This window comes from Phyllostomus discolor, chromosome 12 (assembly GCF_004126475.2).
Source record: "Phyllostomus discolor isolate MPI-MPIP mPhyDis1 chromosome 12, mPhyDis1.pri.v3, whole genome shotgun sequence".
NCBI classification, from domain to species: domain Eukaryota; kingdom Metazoa; phylum Chordata; class Mammalia; order Chiroptera; family Phyllostomidae; genus Phyllostomus; species Phyllostomus discolor.
This window is the reverse complement of record NC_040914.2, coordinates 3,761,439-3,776,331: the sequence shown is the minus strand read 5'-3', so window position 1 is coordinate 3,776,331 and position 14,893 is coordinate 3,761,439. Positions and strand designations below refer to the sequence as shown.

General features: G+C 46.1%; 1 long non-coding RNA gene across 1 annotated transcript; it reads right to left on the bottom strand.

The window, feature by feature from the left end:
* Positions 1-9,713: 9,713 nt before the first annotated feature.
* Positions 9,714-10,809, bottom strand: LOC118497580. The gene is made up of 2 exons (XR_004900113.1): positions 10,473-10,809; positions 9,714-10,268 (listed from the first exon to the last, which is right to left on the bottom strand). It is a non-coding gene; the product is annotated as an uncharacterized LOC118497580 (long non-coding RNA).
* Between the last annotated feature and the right edge of the window lie 4,084 nt (positions 10,810-14,893).

The following is a 14,893-nucleotide window of genomic DNA, read 5'->3' as shown; positions in this document are numbered from 1 at the left end:
AAGTTTGTTTGGTGTTTTCCATAGGATGGCTTTCCTCTAGTTGAGCTTAGTTATCTTTAACTTCATTCAAAACAATTTTGTTCGATTGTATTGTGACAGCTGTCATATCAGCATGCATTTAAAAAAGTTATCAAAGTTGGTGAATTTTTTGTAGCCATTTTAATATTGAAGATGGAAGAAAATAAACATGCATTTTTGGCATATTATGCTGTATTATTTTAAGAAAAGTAAAAACACACTGAAATGCAAAAATATTTTTGCAGCATATGGACAAGGTGCTGTGACTGATCAAATGTGTCAAAATTGGTTTGCAAATTTTCATGCTGGAGGTTTCTCGCTGGATGATGTTCCATGGTCAGGTAGACCAGTTGAGTTGAAAGCTACCAAATTGAGGCATGAATTGAGAACAATGAACATTTTATCATGCAGGAGATAGCTGACATGCTCAAAACATCCAAATCAATAAAGTTATTGGTGAAAATGAAAAAAGTGTCTTTTATTTTACAGGAAAAACTAAACAGGCTTTTTGGCCAACCCAGTAGAAACAGCCCACAGACTGGGAGAAGATATATAACAGAAGATTAACGACTCATATAACCAAAAGAAAGTTTAGTATCTAGAATAGTTAACAAACTACTATAAGTCAATAAGAAAAATGGAAATCATCTAATAGAAAACTGGTCAGGATACTGTCAGGCAAATAAATCCCAGGTGAGAAAAACTAGGTAGTCCACAAACATGTGAAGAGCCATCCAAGCTCACTAATGAACAGGGTACTGTAAATGAGAACGGCAAATTATGATCACCTGATAACACCAGGCAAGCAGGTGGGAGAAGGAAACAGTTTCATGTTGCCTGCAGAAGTGCATTTTCATTGAACAACTTGGAGGTGAATTTAGCAAGAGCTAGGAAAGTTGAAGATGGACTTCCCTATCTTATATGATAGTCTGTCATATAACGACATATGCCAAGTCCTCAAGGCTGGGTGCAGAGGAAACATGAGGAGACATTAGAGTGTGTTCAGCACTCATTGTTTATAGCCCCGAAGTGAGAATATCCTAAATTTCCATTAACTGAGCAATGAATTTAAAAAATGTAATATAGTCATATAATGCAATATCCCAGTAATTAGAATGAATAACCTAAATCTGTGTCTATCAACACAAGATCTAAAATAATTATATTTATATTAAATTATTAAATATATTACATTTGCATTGCTTTAAATATATGTGAGTGTGTGTATACATATACATATGTACATATGCACATATACATATATATACACACACACACATAGAGAGTGAGTGTGGTACAAAAAGATTCATACAGTCCAAAAAGGGAGGTGCTTAGTAGGATGCTGAGGGGGGCTCCTTACTTTGTGGAGATAGAAGGGGACAGTGTTGGGGTGAACAGCTGAAAACCACTTGTGGACAAGGCATCTCTGAGACCCCCTACTTCCCAACAGAGACCTCCCCCCATTCTGTCAGCAACACAGGTCTTTTGAATGTGTGGGATGCTGCTGCACCCCCCTGCCCCGCTTCACTCGAGGCAGTAAGATGAACTAGAACTGGGAAGTGTTGTGATCCCGCACAGCCTGAGTGCTGCAGAATGCTAGATGAGGGAGCGCACAGGGCATCCAGCACTACCCACATCACAGCCTTGCCTTTGTTTTTCTTCTCCCCTACCATCCCACTCACTTTGGCTCCACGGACTTGCTTTGGGGTTTGGCACTTTCACATGTTTAATATAAACCCAGACTCTTAAGACATCAGCATCAAATCCTTTAAATATATACATACGTACATGCATACATACATACATAAAAATCCACTTCCTATTTTCTACCTGCCCTTTGTCTCCATAAGGGACCTGCACATAAGAGTAGCCCATAGGTTGTAACCTTTTTTCATAAAAGAGAAAAGAGCAATCTACATTCTCCTTCCCATGCATTAATAATCTCCCATGAGATTATTAATCTCATAATCCCAAACCAGTCCTGGGGACGGAGCCCTTCTGTGGCTTCTGAGCCCCTACTGGTGACAGAGCCTAGAAAGGTGGGAAGTGGACACATGTGAGGTTTGTCACTAACGACAGCCCTCCCTGAACCTGTCTTCGTCTGTCTTCTGTGGAGCACTTAAAAAGCATCAGCATCGCTGGAGAGGACCAGCCGAGTGGATGAAGACCCTTTTTGTGCCTGTTAGAGCACATGTATGAGAAGTGGGAACCACCTCCCCATCAAAGGGGTTCCTTTTTCCCTGGCAGACCCCTCTCCACCTGGCTCTCTGACCTCTAGGCTGGCCCATGTGGACCCTTTTAATGGGCACTTTCGCCTTTAGCTTCCAGTTGGGTTTGACCCTGGAACTCTCTCACTCAAGACTGGAGTGAGAGAGGAGAGGGAAAGAGGTCATTTAGTCCCTAAGGGCCACTCTCATTGAGGGTCACTGCCCAGAGGGACTGTCACATGCCCTTGTTTTCTTTTACACGCACAAACAGATCCCTGTGACAATACACTAAAAGTGAAATAAACCTGCCCTGCAGTTTTCTTAGTATTTTCTCTCTGTATGAGGGTGGTGGGGGAGGAGGGGAACCCCAGTCCTTCCTCCCCTTCCTCCTGTGTCTTTCTCTTTTAGTTTCACATACAACACTTCACTCTGGTTGCCAGATGTGTGGGGTGTTTCCCCACACCAAGCAATTTGCAACACCACCTGGGAGTCCTTGAACTCTCTGACACTGTCTACCTGGAGATAGCACTGGGTCCTACAGGTTAAGGGCTCAGGCCTCCACCCCCAGGCTGCCCCCAGCCCACTGCAGATGCCAACTGGAAGTCCAGGTTGCCACCTGTGCTTCTGACCCATCAGCTATAAATCAGAGCTTCCCATCACCCTCTCCTCAGGTTTGATTAATGATGGCCTAAAAATAAAAGGCCAAAGTGAGAGACAACAAACATTTATTTGAGATCACAAAAGGGTGTCTATTCAGGAAGCACTGAAGCAGACAGGAGCCCAGTGTTCTGACTGGGATGCAAAGGCAACAGGTATCCATGGGAAAGGGGAGGGGAACAATTCAGTAGAGGGAACACGTGCCCATTGCTGCAGGTAATGAACAAAGTGATGCTAATTCTAACAAATGCTTTTTAATTTTCTGTCCAGTAGCCACCAGTCTAGTATGAGTCACAATATCTGCTTTTTTGTCTTTGCCAACAGTTCCCTGGGTCAGTGTTGTTTTAGGCTCAGTCCAGACATCACTTTGCCAAAGGCTGGAGGCAAACATGTATGAAGCAGTTCCTCTGGGATGGCAGCCCCACCTCCATTTTGAACTGCATCGTTTTATATTATTTTTTATGTTAATTTGCCACAGTGGCTTACTCAGGAAACAGTTACACTTAAACCAGTGTATTAAAGGACAGAATAAAGGCTACAGAGGAACAGCCAGATGAAGAGGACACACTGCGAGGTCTGGGAGTGTCCTGGGTGCAGGGGCTTCCATCCCGTGGAGTCAGGTGTGTCATCCGTCTGGTACATGGATGGGTTTCCCAGCCGGGAAGCTCCCGAACCCCATGGTTTGGGGTTTCACACAGGTGTGATCAATCATAAACTCCATTTTCAGGGCTTTTCCCTTCCAAGGAGAACAGAGAGGAAAGCTGAAAATTCCAAGCCTCTAATCATGGCTTGGCCTTTCTGGTGACCAGGCCCACAGGAGCCATCCAGAGTTGCCTTATTAGGACAGGAGACGCTCCTATTACCCAGGCAATAATGAGGGTTTCAGGAGCATTGTGCCAGGGCTCCTTTATTGATTGATTATCTTATTACAGTTGTTCCATTTTTTCTCCCCTTTATCTGCCCACTGCCCTGCACAGCCCCTCCCACCACCATTCCCTGCCCCCTTTAGTTCATGCCCATAGGATGTACATGTAAGTTCTTTGGCTTCTCCGTTTCCTATACTATTCTTAACCTCCCCCTGTCTATATTATACCTACCATTTATGCTTCTTATTCCCTGTACCTTTTCCCCCATCTTCCTCCCACCCCTCCCTGCTGATAACCCTCCAGGTGATCTCCATTTCTGTCATTCTGTGCCTGTACTAGTAGTTTGCTTAGTTTGTTTTTGTTTTTTAGGTTCAGTTGTTGATAGTTATGAGTTTGTTGTCATTTTATTGTTATATTTTTGGTGTTCTTTTTCTTAAATAAGTCCCTTTAACATTTCATATAATAAGGGCTTGGTGATGATGAACTCCTTTAACTTGACCTTATCTGGGAAGCGCTTTATCTGCCCTTCCATTCTAAATGATAGTTTATCTTGGATGTAGGTCCTCACCTTTCATGACTTGGAATACTTCTTTCCAGCCCCTTCTTGCCTGCAAGATTTCTTTTGAGAAATCAGCTGATAACCTTATGGGAATTCCTTTGTAGGTAACTATCTCCTTTTCTCTTGCTGCTTTTAAGATTCTCTCCTTAAATTTAATCTTGGATAATGTAATTATGATGTGCCTTGGTGTATTCCTCCTTGGGTCCAATTTTTGGGGGACTCTCTGGGCTTCCTGGAAGTCTATTTCCTTTGCCAGATTGGGGAAGTTTTCCTTCTTTTTGTTTTCAAATAAGTTTTCAATTTCTTGCCCTTCCTCTTCTTCTGGCACCCCTATGATTAGGATGTTAGAGCATAACTAAAGTTGTCCCAGAGGTTCCTAAGCCTCTCCTCATTTTTTTGAATTCTTGTTTCTTCAATTTGTTCCAGTTGGATTTTTATTTATTCCTTTTGTTCCAAATTGTTGATTTGAGTCCCAGTTTCCTTCCCTTCACTGTTGGTTCCCTATATATTTTGCTTTATTTCACTTTGGGTAGCCTTCATTTCTTCCTTCATTTTGTGACCATACTCAACCATTTCTGTGAGCATCCTGATTACCAGTGTTTTGAACTCTGCATCAAATAGGTTGGCTATCTCCTCATTGCTTTGCTTTTTTTTTCTGGAGTTTTGATCTGTTCTTTCATTTGGGCCATATTTCTTTGTCTCGATGCACCTGTTATGTGGTAAGGGGCAGGGTCTTAGGTATTTGCTGGGGGGGACAACCCTCTTTGTTGTGTTGTTGTGGTGTCTGTGGAGGAGGAGCCAGAGAGGGAACAACGCAGCTCACTTGCTCTGCTCTAGCCCCACTTTCCAGCGAACTCTCGTATGAGACTGGGAGTTTCTCCCACTGTGGCAACCCCTCATGGTATTTTACTGCTAGAGGTTCTGAGTCTTTAGTTTCCTAGTCAGCCATCCCCTCCTCCCCCATGTGGTCCACAGCCTTGTTGTGGGTCCTCTTGTTACAGAACAGAGTGAGGGGGGTACTGAATGATATAAAAGACCCCCCTTTTTCTCCAGTGGTTCCTCCCTACCTATTGGGTTAGTTTTGCCCGCTGCCTGAGGAAAGACGTCTCTTAATACCAGAGATCAGTGAAAAGGAAAGGAATTTATTATTTATTTGAAATAATACAAACTAAAGTTCCCCACAAATGCACACAGTCCTCCCAGCACCCTCCACACAGCAAAAAGGAACACTTCCAAAGCCTCATGGTCCTGACTCTCACCGAAGCCACATGGTCCCAACCAAGACACCAAAGCTGTGTGGTCCTAAACAGATGCGTGGTCCCAAAAAGAGAGATGCCCAATGGCTACGCCAATCTTCTGTAGCCTCATTTCCAGCTCCTCCCACAACTGGCCACAGCTGCCAGCATTCTGGGCAGGTGTGGCCCTGTGGTGTGGAGCTAATTATCTCCAAGCTCTTCTGGACCCCATTACAAATCCCTATTTGGGGCTCCCCTCTTGGCTGCACCCTGTTACATTCTCTGCTGCTCCCTCCATCATTGCCACTCCCCATCTTCACCCCTCCTACCAGTCTGGATGACTCTTACATTAACTCCTTGGTTGTCAGAGTTCCATGCAGTTTGATTCTCTGGCACTTCTGGTTGTTTATTGTTTTTAAATTGGTCGTTATCCTTCTTTTGGTCATGTGAGGAAGCAAAGTGTTTTTACCTATGCCTCCATCTGGGTCAGAACTCTATTTTCTATTATCTCATACTCTCTCTGTTTCCATCAGCTCATTCATTCACAGCCTCCACTTATGCAGCACCTACTACATTTTAGGTATTGGGAGGATGAGGATGAGGAGTTGGATGTAGTCCCTGCCTTCGAGGAGAATGCAGTGTATCTGAGAGAGGCACAGATACAGAGCTGGGAGGACCATGAGGAGAAGAGGGTTTCTGCCCACCTGAAAGGTAACTCTCATTCTTTCCCTACCACAAAGTAAAGATGAAGTGAGAAAGTGACTGATAATCACTTGGCATTCCTAAGTAATATCAGTCACTCAAGATTTACTGAGCACTTATCTCACAGGAAACCCGTGTCAAATGCCTTGGCATTGGGAGCAGGTGACAAATTGGGGGACAATCTCTTGCCCTCTTGCAGATTCCAGTCTGTTAGAGGATGTTGAGTGAGTGGGGCTGTCTGATGAGGAAGGATTTCTGAGGCAGGTCAGTGGGCACTGGGGAGAATGGGCAAAGCCGTGGAGTAGGAAGGATTCCACCAACGGTCTTCATGAACAAGCCCATAAAAGTGTTTACAAAACAGAGTGGTTTCAAAAAGTACAATACATTGCTGCTGGATCCTTGAGTCACCCAGTGACTAACCAGTCCCTGTTTCCCAGGGTGTCTCGGGAGCAGCTATTGACGAGGCCCTGTGAGCGGGCCCAGGAGTGATGGAGACAGGCTGCCTTTATGAGAGAGTCTGGCCAGCTCTTCCCTCCCTTACAACCAACAACAAAACACACACTCACAAACCAATCTGCAAATAAGACCTGCCATCTTTGCCTTTGCTGCTGCCCTGTCAAACACCTGCCCTGATAGCTCCTGGCCTGCAACCAGCATGAAACAGCATTCGAGGGTGCAGAGGAAACCCACAGGTGATCCTTATCATGGGAGGTGGTCACCATGGAAGTGACAGAAATGGGCCATGAGGCCGGGTGTAGTCTGGTGAGGTGGCAGGTGGTAACAACAATGATACTGCCCGACAAGCGCTACCTATGTCTTGGGCACTGTGCTAAGGGCTTCCCATGAGTTCTCTCACTGAGTGCTCCCCAGGCCCTGTGAGGCAGACTTTGTCCTCCCTTTACAGGGGAGGAAACAGAAGGTGAAACAGGTAAGTGACCTGCCTGTGGTGACAGAGGGTGCAGCATGGGTTGAGGGGTGGGACAGAGCAGAATGCATTAGGGGAGGGGCAGGAAGCCAGTCCAGCTGGAGTAGATACCTGGTGTGTGGAGTGGCAGGGGGAGCCCTGTGTGAGGGCTTCCAGGGCCAGGCTGAGGGGCCAGGGCTGGTGGGGGCGGGGGAGGGGGAGGGAGAAGTCAGGAGGGCAGCCCTGTGGTGCTTCAGTGAGACGTGCCCCCCTCCATCAGCCCCTTTTCATTCACATAAAGCTGGGTTTGTTTCCATTTATCTGCTTGGCTTTTCAGCCAAGATGCTGTTAGAAAAACATATTGCTCTAATTTAATCCACATGTGCATCCCCAAAACAGAGTCTAAAAGGAAACTTCGAGTCCTGAGTCCCAGACCCAAAGCCTCAACCCTGTGGGTATGGCAGGGAAGGGCTGTAGCCTCAGGACTGACCCTGATCCACTTTTCAGGTCCTTTTCAGGGCCTTTCATGAAACGAGTCCCTACCCCACCTGTGTCCCAGGGTGACAGGAGTGGGTGTCATAGGAAAAGAGACTGCAACCTGGCTTCCAGTGTCTGCTCCCTGCACCAGCCGGCAGTTGAGGGGATATAAAGAGGAGGCAGGGATGGGGGTCGATGCCTGAGGGCTTCAACTCCTCACAGCTCCTTCTACTCCCTTTCCCAGGATCAAGGCCTCAGAGCTCCGAGGCAAGCAGGGGTGACAAGGCAGTAAGGAAGATGTCGTCTGCAGGATCCAAGTCGCAGATAATCCAGGGCTGGGGCTCTTCAGTGTGACACAAGACCACATAAGATCTAGTGGCTGCGCACGAGGTGCGGTTTAAGAAATTTGTCTCGCGGCCCCGCCTTGCTGGCAAAAGCTAGCAGGGAACAAAGCCAGTGCGCTCATTTCAGTACTCACTTCCAGTTCTGTTCCTGTCACAGAGCTTCTTTTGGGTATGCTTATATTAGTTAGAGTAACTGATAGCCGAAAATTAGAAAACCAATCTCACACAGATGTTTATTCACGCGAGAGAGGTGAAATGTCTGATTTTGATTCAAGCTCTAAGACCCTTTTGGTGGCTTATGAGTCAATATCTGGGTGAATTAATCCATGCAGAAATGATGGCCTTACTTCCCCAAGCTTACCACCTCCAGTGTCTCCCTCTACTCCAAAATTCACTGCCCTCTGGGTATGGCCTTAATGTCTATGCAAAGGCACATTTAAATGCCCGTGGATGAGGAAACTGATGTCTGAGCAGCACTGGAGTATTCACACAAGTGGCTAACATCTGGGACTCTCAGGGCCCCCTCTTGCCCTTACAGACCCCTCAGCTGGGAAGCCAGGATCAGCCCTCAGAGTCCATATGGTGGCATCTCAAAGGATGCTGCTGGAAAGAAGGGATCTGGGAAGATTACAATCTGATCTTTTGACTTGCACTAAAATGTATTTCTCTCAGAAACAGCAATACTACCTTCTCTCAGAAAAGTAAATGAAAGTAGTATCTGGGAATATCAGTCCATTTACTGTCCACATATGGGAGAACAGTGTCTGTTCATGTCTGCGACTGGGCAGTCTTCTCCAGGTCCCCCCTGCTAAAGGCAGAGCAGGGGTCCCTAGGGGCTTATGCTAAATCTTTGGAATCTGCCAGGCTGCCAGGTACTCCTGTCAGTCTGGACAGGGGTTCAGCTGTGCAGCCAGCATGCAGCTACCTGGAGCTTCCTCCTGAGGCATGGCAGCACCCCTTAGTGCCATTTCCAGGGGGGCAAGTGTAGGGAGGCCATTCTGGACTTTGCAAGGACTGATGTCCAGGCTAAGCTAGAGCTATTCTGGTTCTGTGTGGGTGGTTCAGTGCAGCTCCCAGCCAATCCTTTGATGTACCTTATGCAAAGAAGCTAGCAGGCAGCCCCAGCGGAGGCACTTAGCAAGAACCCAGGGCCACAAGCAGGCAGAGAACACAGAAATCCAGAATGCTAGATCTGTACACATTCAGCCCTAAGCCAACACATGGATCCCAAGGTGCAGGCCTAGGACTCTTCAGCTTTGAATTGAGCTCACCTCACGGAAGGTGAAGGTAAGGAGGCCCCCAGATGAAACCCCAGGTCCAGTACCAGAACCAGCTGCTACACATGAGCTCCAGGAAGGAAACCCAGCTTGCATGAGCCCCAGGCAGCAGGACGTACACATCACTTTCCCTCCTTAGCTGGGGCTGGGCCTTAATTTTGGTTTAGTAAATTGGCCTTTCCAAGTCCCAGTGACCAATTAAGATGAAATCGCCTTTCACCATTAATGAAGTTGATAACAGCAGCACAAACGTATACCAGATCCCTGGCTCACAGGCATCGCGGCCGCCCATGTTCCTCTGATGGAAACTTTTTTATGGTTTGACAAGAATTTAATGTGATTCTTTTTTCCATGAAGGGCTGGGCCTCTAGACACAACGCCATACAGTTACCCTGTAATCTTGGAGCTTAATCAAAACATATTCCAACAACCTAGTCTGGTGCTACAAATGAATGTTTATTTTAAAACAATTTGCTATGGCTTTTATTTTTTTAAGGGAGAAAGAATAGAATTTCTTGGAGCTAGAGTTCTCCCTGCCCCTAAGCAGTTCTCTCCACTGGAAAGACTGTCATTTGCTCAGGTCGCAATTAACCACAGGTCTGTTGGGGAGAAAAGGACAAGAGGGCACTGAACAAAGAGTTAACAGATGTCATTTCGGAGGCTGGCCCACTGCTGCCGGGTCATCTGCTCGATAGGAGCTGATTTTGCTGCCGTTGTAAACGGAGAGCAGCAATAATTACACGCGCTGCATCAAGCATAACAGACTGGGTGTATAACATTCTGTTCAAAACCGGTTCACACCCGGTTTCTCCTGAAATACAATGGAGACGGCCCCTAGCTCCTAGCTTTGAGAGTCAGCTCCAAGGATTCTTACAGACTTCCCCGCAGAGAACTGGGTCATGTTCTTTCCTGGCTGATTCCACTGTGACCGGGGGACGGGATGGCCGAGATCCGCTCCAGACCAAGCACCGAGCACCGGTACACTTCAGCGAGCCAGCTTCACCGCCATACCACGGAGCTGCCTTTTTCCATTTGAAAAATGAAAGAATTAAATCCAAAACAAACAACTTCAATTTAACACCAAACTACAGGATAACCAATCTTAAAAATGTCACAGCATAATGGATCTTAATACCCATAGAAAACACAAAAACAGCACCATTGTTCCCCAGCAATGCAGAGCAACCTCACAGAATTTCAGTGAAGGAGAAAGAAGGGAAAAACACCTTATTACTTCCAACCCCTGCGAGCCATTTTGGTCTCCAAAGGTTTTAGGCTGCCCGAGGCCGTGTGTCTGCAGTGTTTCGGGAAATGACTTGCCTTTGCACGAACGCTGCTCTGTTCTGCAGCGAGGCTGCCTGCCCCGGAGCGGTGCCGCTCCATTTCTGGTTAACTCTTCCTTCCCAGGCCCGCCGCTCACAGGAGCGGCGCGGCCAGGGCTGGCAGGGCAGGGCCCAGGGACCCCAAGGCCCTACACCCAGTCTCCTGCAGGGTAGCCAGGACCCACCCAACTCGGAGCAGCTTCTTGCTCCAGCAGGAACGCCGGCTACCCCTAGGTCTTTGGAGAATCTGTTCTCAAACCAACTGACAAAAAACACAGCACACTGAAGCCAGGGGACAACTGTGGAATGCCATGGCCCAACACCGGCCAATCCAGTTTCTCAGGGTCCCCTGTAGGGACAGGTTATGTCTCTGTAACAGGCTGAAGAGGAGACAGCCTCTGGGTTAACATTGTTTGAGCAGAGTCCAGCCTGCTACCGGGGAGGACCTGGTCCTGAGGATACTTAGTCCTGTCCCTCCTGCCTAAACCTCGCCCCCAGACAGTGACCGAGACATTGACGAGACAGCACTTCTGCACAGTGACAGAAACACGTTTGGGCTGCATGTCTGAGTGTGGAGACGACAGAAAACTGCTTAGCACTTAAAAGGTTAATACAATTCCTAAGTGTTCGGCAATCAGTGCAATTTAGTGCCATTTCGATTATTACACAATAAACGGACCATGTTGTCTGGAAGCAAATTTTTATGAGTATAGCTGAAGGGGCTGCAACTTATTTAGCTGCTGAAACTCGAAAGGGGAAGAGCATTTCCAAATGCTAAAACCATGGATCAGAAGTACAGGTAGCAGAGAGAGGTTATTCTTAGGTCACTGCTCCTGCCACTCAACACCATGACCTTTCAAATGATGGTGTTGTTAAAAGGAAATAAAGTTCACAAAGTGTTCTTTAAATGGAATCATTTTAATAACAACAGAGTTGAGTTTCAGAGGGAAAGATTTGGGAATTTTCAGAAATGTGTTATGTTCTGTAAAGAACATGTTAACATGGCTTGGGAATATGTAAGTTGTTTTCCCTGCCTCAAATACACAAAAAGACATGCACATGTTTACACATTAAATACATGCATACACATAAAATGCATGCATACACATGCACAACAGAACAGCCAATGAGTAGACACTGGCCACTGCTGTAGTTTAGAGGTACTTGGGTGCAATGATCACAAACCACAGCAAATTCCTAATACAACAAGAGACTCAAACATTTAAACTGGAGGACAGGAATGTGGGGAAATACTGCAGCTCTCAGAGCCTGTGCAAAGTTTCATGGCACTCTCAGTTCCAAGAGGCACTTTCTGCCCCAAGGCACATGGGGGTTCAGGCCTGGGGAGGAGAGGCTCGCCCCAGCTCCAGGAATGGAGGACAGAAATCATCCTAGCTGTACTTCAGGATTCAAGGTTAAAATGGGCACACATTCGCAGAGACTTGGAGTATTTAAGATTTGCAAAGGGCTCTTACATTCGTGAGGTGTCTAGAGCAACCAAGTGGCCCTCTGAATGAGGCAAGGAAAGTGCTGTTTCTATCCCCATCTTACAGAAGATATAACTGAGGCTCTCTATGAAGAAACAACTCTGTTGGCCCACACCAACAGCTGCTATATTTCAGGAACCTCTCTCAGAGGGATGAACCCAGGAGAAAGAAGTTCTAGACTCCCTTTTTTGGAGGATCTGATCAAGCTTGTAACTACCCCTGATGCATGATCCACAGTCCAGAGGAGCTGGGGCCTCTCATCATACAAGGTCCCTGGGACCCAAGGAGCTTGATGCAGGCAGCATGGCAAAGCTGCAAAGATCCATCCTGATCCTCTGCCCAGGGCCTGAGGAGTAAGCTTGCTGCTGAGAGAGATGGGTGGGGGCTCTGAGGGTATAGCCCCTGCTTATGGCAGAAAGGGAGGGCAACTGATATCCAGAAGCTTAGACTGGATCCTAGGGCTACCTTGGCCCCACCAACTGCAGGTGGTGCAGAAAGGTTTCAGCTGCTGAGACCAGGAGCACATTTCTACTCCACCTCCAGCAGATCAGCATCCTGATCCCTGAAATTCTACCATTGGAAAAGCAGAGGTTCTCACACACAGGAGTGCCTACTGAAAAGACACATTTTTGACTGAGTAGATCTGGAGTGGAGCCCAGCAGCCTGCATGAACAGGCTTCTCAGGTGAGTTGTAAAACAGATGGTCAGAGGCACACACCTTGAGAAACCCTGATTCGGGGCCCCCTTTCTTGGTGTACAGCACCCTTCTTAGGTCTTTCAAGAAAGCCAATGCTCCTTGGAAGGGCAGCATATTCAGTTCTTAACAAGTGTTTATGAGATATCTCAACCATCCTCCAGCCTGTCTGTCTACTCGTCCACCCATCCATCCATGCTTCTCTTCAATAGATCCTTCTCAGACACCTATTCTGTGCCCAGTGGCAGTCCAGGTGCTGGAGCAATAAAAGTGGCCCCAGCATGCATGTGAAGGAGCAGACCTTGAAAGGGGCTGGTGATTTGGAGAAGGAATGCCACTACAGGAGACCCAGAGGTGGGTGAGCCTACCACAGTGGTACACTTTGCTGGCCTGGGCTCAGGGTCCCACAGGTAGGCCCTGCATTGCTTGGACCATTATGGGAGATGGCTCACAGCATAGTTTGGGCTCCTAGGGCACTAATCATCTCCTCAAGAAGTCAAGTCCTCTCCCTCTCAGAGGAGAAAATGCAGTTCATGGTCATTGCATGCTGACAGAGAGCAGGAGGCTGAGCACAAAGGAAAAAATGGGAATAGGAAGAGAATGGCAAGGTGAGCCACAAAGAGACAGTGCAGAAAATTCTGCATCTGAGGCCCCTTAAGAGACCCGGGCAAGGCCTATTAGGAGCCCAGAAGCCACCAGGCTTGTCCTCATGCTCCAGCTCTATTTTGAATTCTCTTTGAAACACTGTGTGTAATTGGCCATTCAGAAAACCGCAGTGCTCATAAAGCCATCACCCATGTGGTCCAGTCTCAGGGCAGTGTCTCAGACAAAGAAACACAATCAACCAACTGAAATGTAATTTCAAAGTAAACCAAGTTCAATCCTGATGTTTTTTCCAACAGTCTGAAAAAGATACACAGATCACAGTGCTGCTTCTGAAACCGCCCTTTCTCTCCTGCTTCTCCCCTGGCAAACTGCAGTTGCCCCACCTTTTCCACCCTCCTCAACACTCCCCAGCCTGTCTCTTCACTCTGCCCTTCTCTCCCTCTCCCTTTTCTTCTGATTCTGCCACACAGACCCCCAGAGGACAGGCCTGCCTGGCCAGAGAAGGAAGCTGCTGGATGATCGTGGCCCCTTAGATCCCTTATATAAAAAGTGAGGCTAATACCATGACTTCATGGGTTTGTGGTAGGAATCAAATAAAACAATAAAAATAAAGCATTTAACAAAGGAACTAGTACATGGTAGACAATTAACGAATAATTTTTCTCATAAGAAAACCTAAACGAAGGAGAAAAACCACTTCAGATTTTATTTCAGAAAAATTTATTTCACATAAAATGATTCTATATATTATAAAAATAAATGTATAAATTCAGTGGAATGTTTTCATAGTTTATGGCAAGGAGAATTGGAGAGTAATGTTACCATTATGCAACATTTGCCCCCAAATAATTCCCACATTAATATTCTAATGAAAATGTGTTCCCCAAATTCTGCATTTTTATCATGTGTGTCTTTGTTAGCATTTATGTTACATTCTGAATTAACAAATATCAAACGCTAAAAATTATCTATGCATAAAAATGGGGAAACGAATATGCATCTTATGTAAATCTCAGTGGAACGTGCTCAAACCTCTAGCCCTACTAGATACTCCCAGCTCAAATCACACAGTAATTTCGGAACAGGGGAACACTAATGACTGCAAAACAATAAGGAGGCTGTTTGGGCATATGATTAAAAAATACTTTAAAATCGGGCCATCCTTATCATTGGGTGCCTGCTAATGAACATCATTCTCAATAAAGAACCTTCTGGCTCACGCATGTTCTTCCTGTTTGTTAAAATAGCATTCAAGTCTTCTTCTATAACACAAAGTTAACGCAAACCCAAAACAAAATAAGAAGGAAAGAACGTCAAAAGAACAAACTTTTATATTCTGCACGTTTTATTATTAGATGCTATTCCTAACTTGTTAAAATTGATCAAATAGAAAGCTGTGAAAAGAGAAAAAATTAAGCCAACTAGAAAAGTGTGACTTGGATTTAATATTTTATAATTGCCAAGGGACATACTGAGATCAATGAATTTTTGCCTGAGATGAACGTCAGAAAGAGATGTACTTCAGTCTTTTAGGGAAC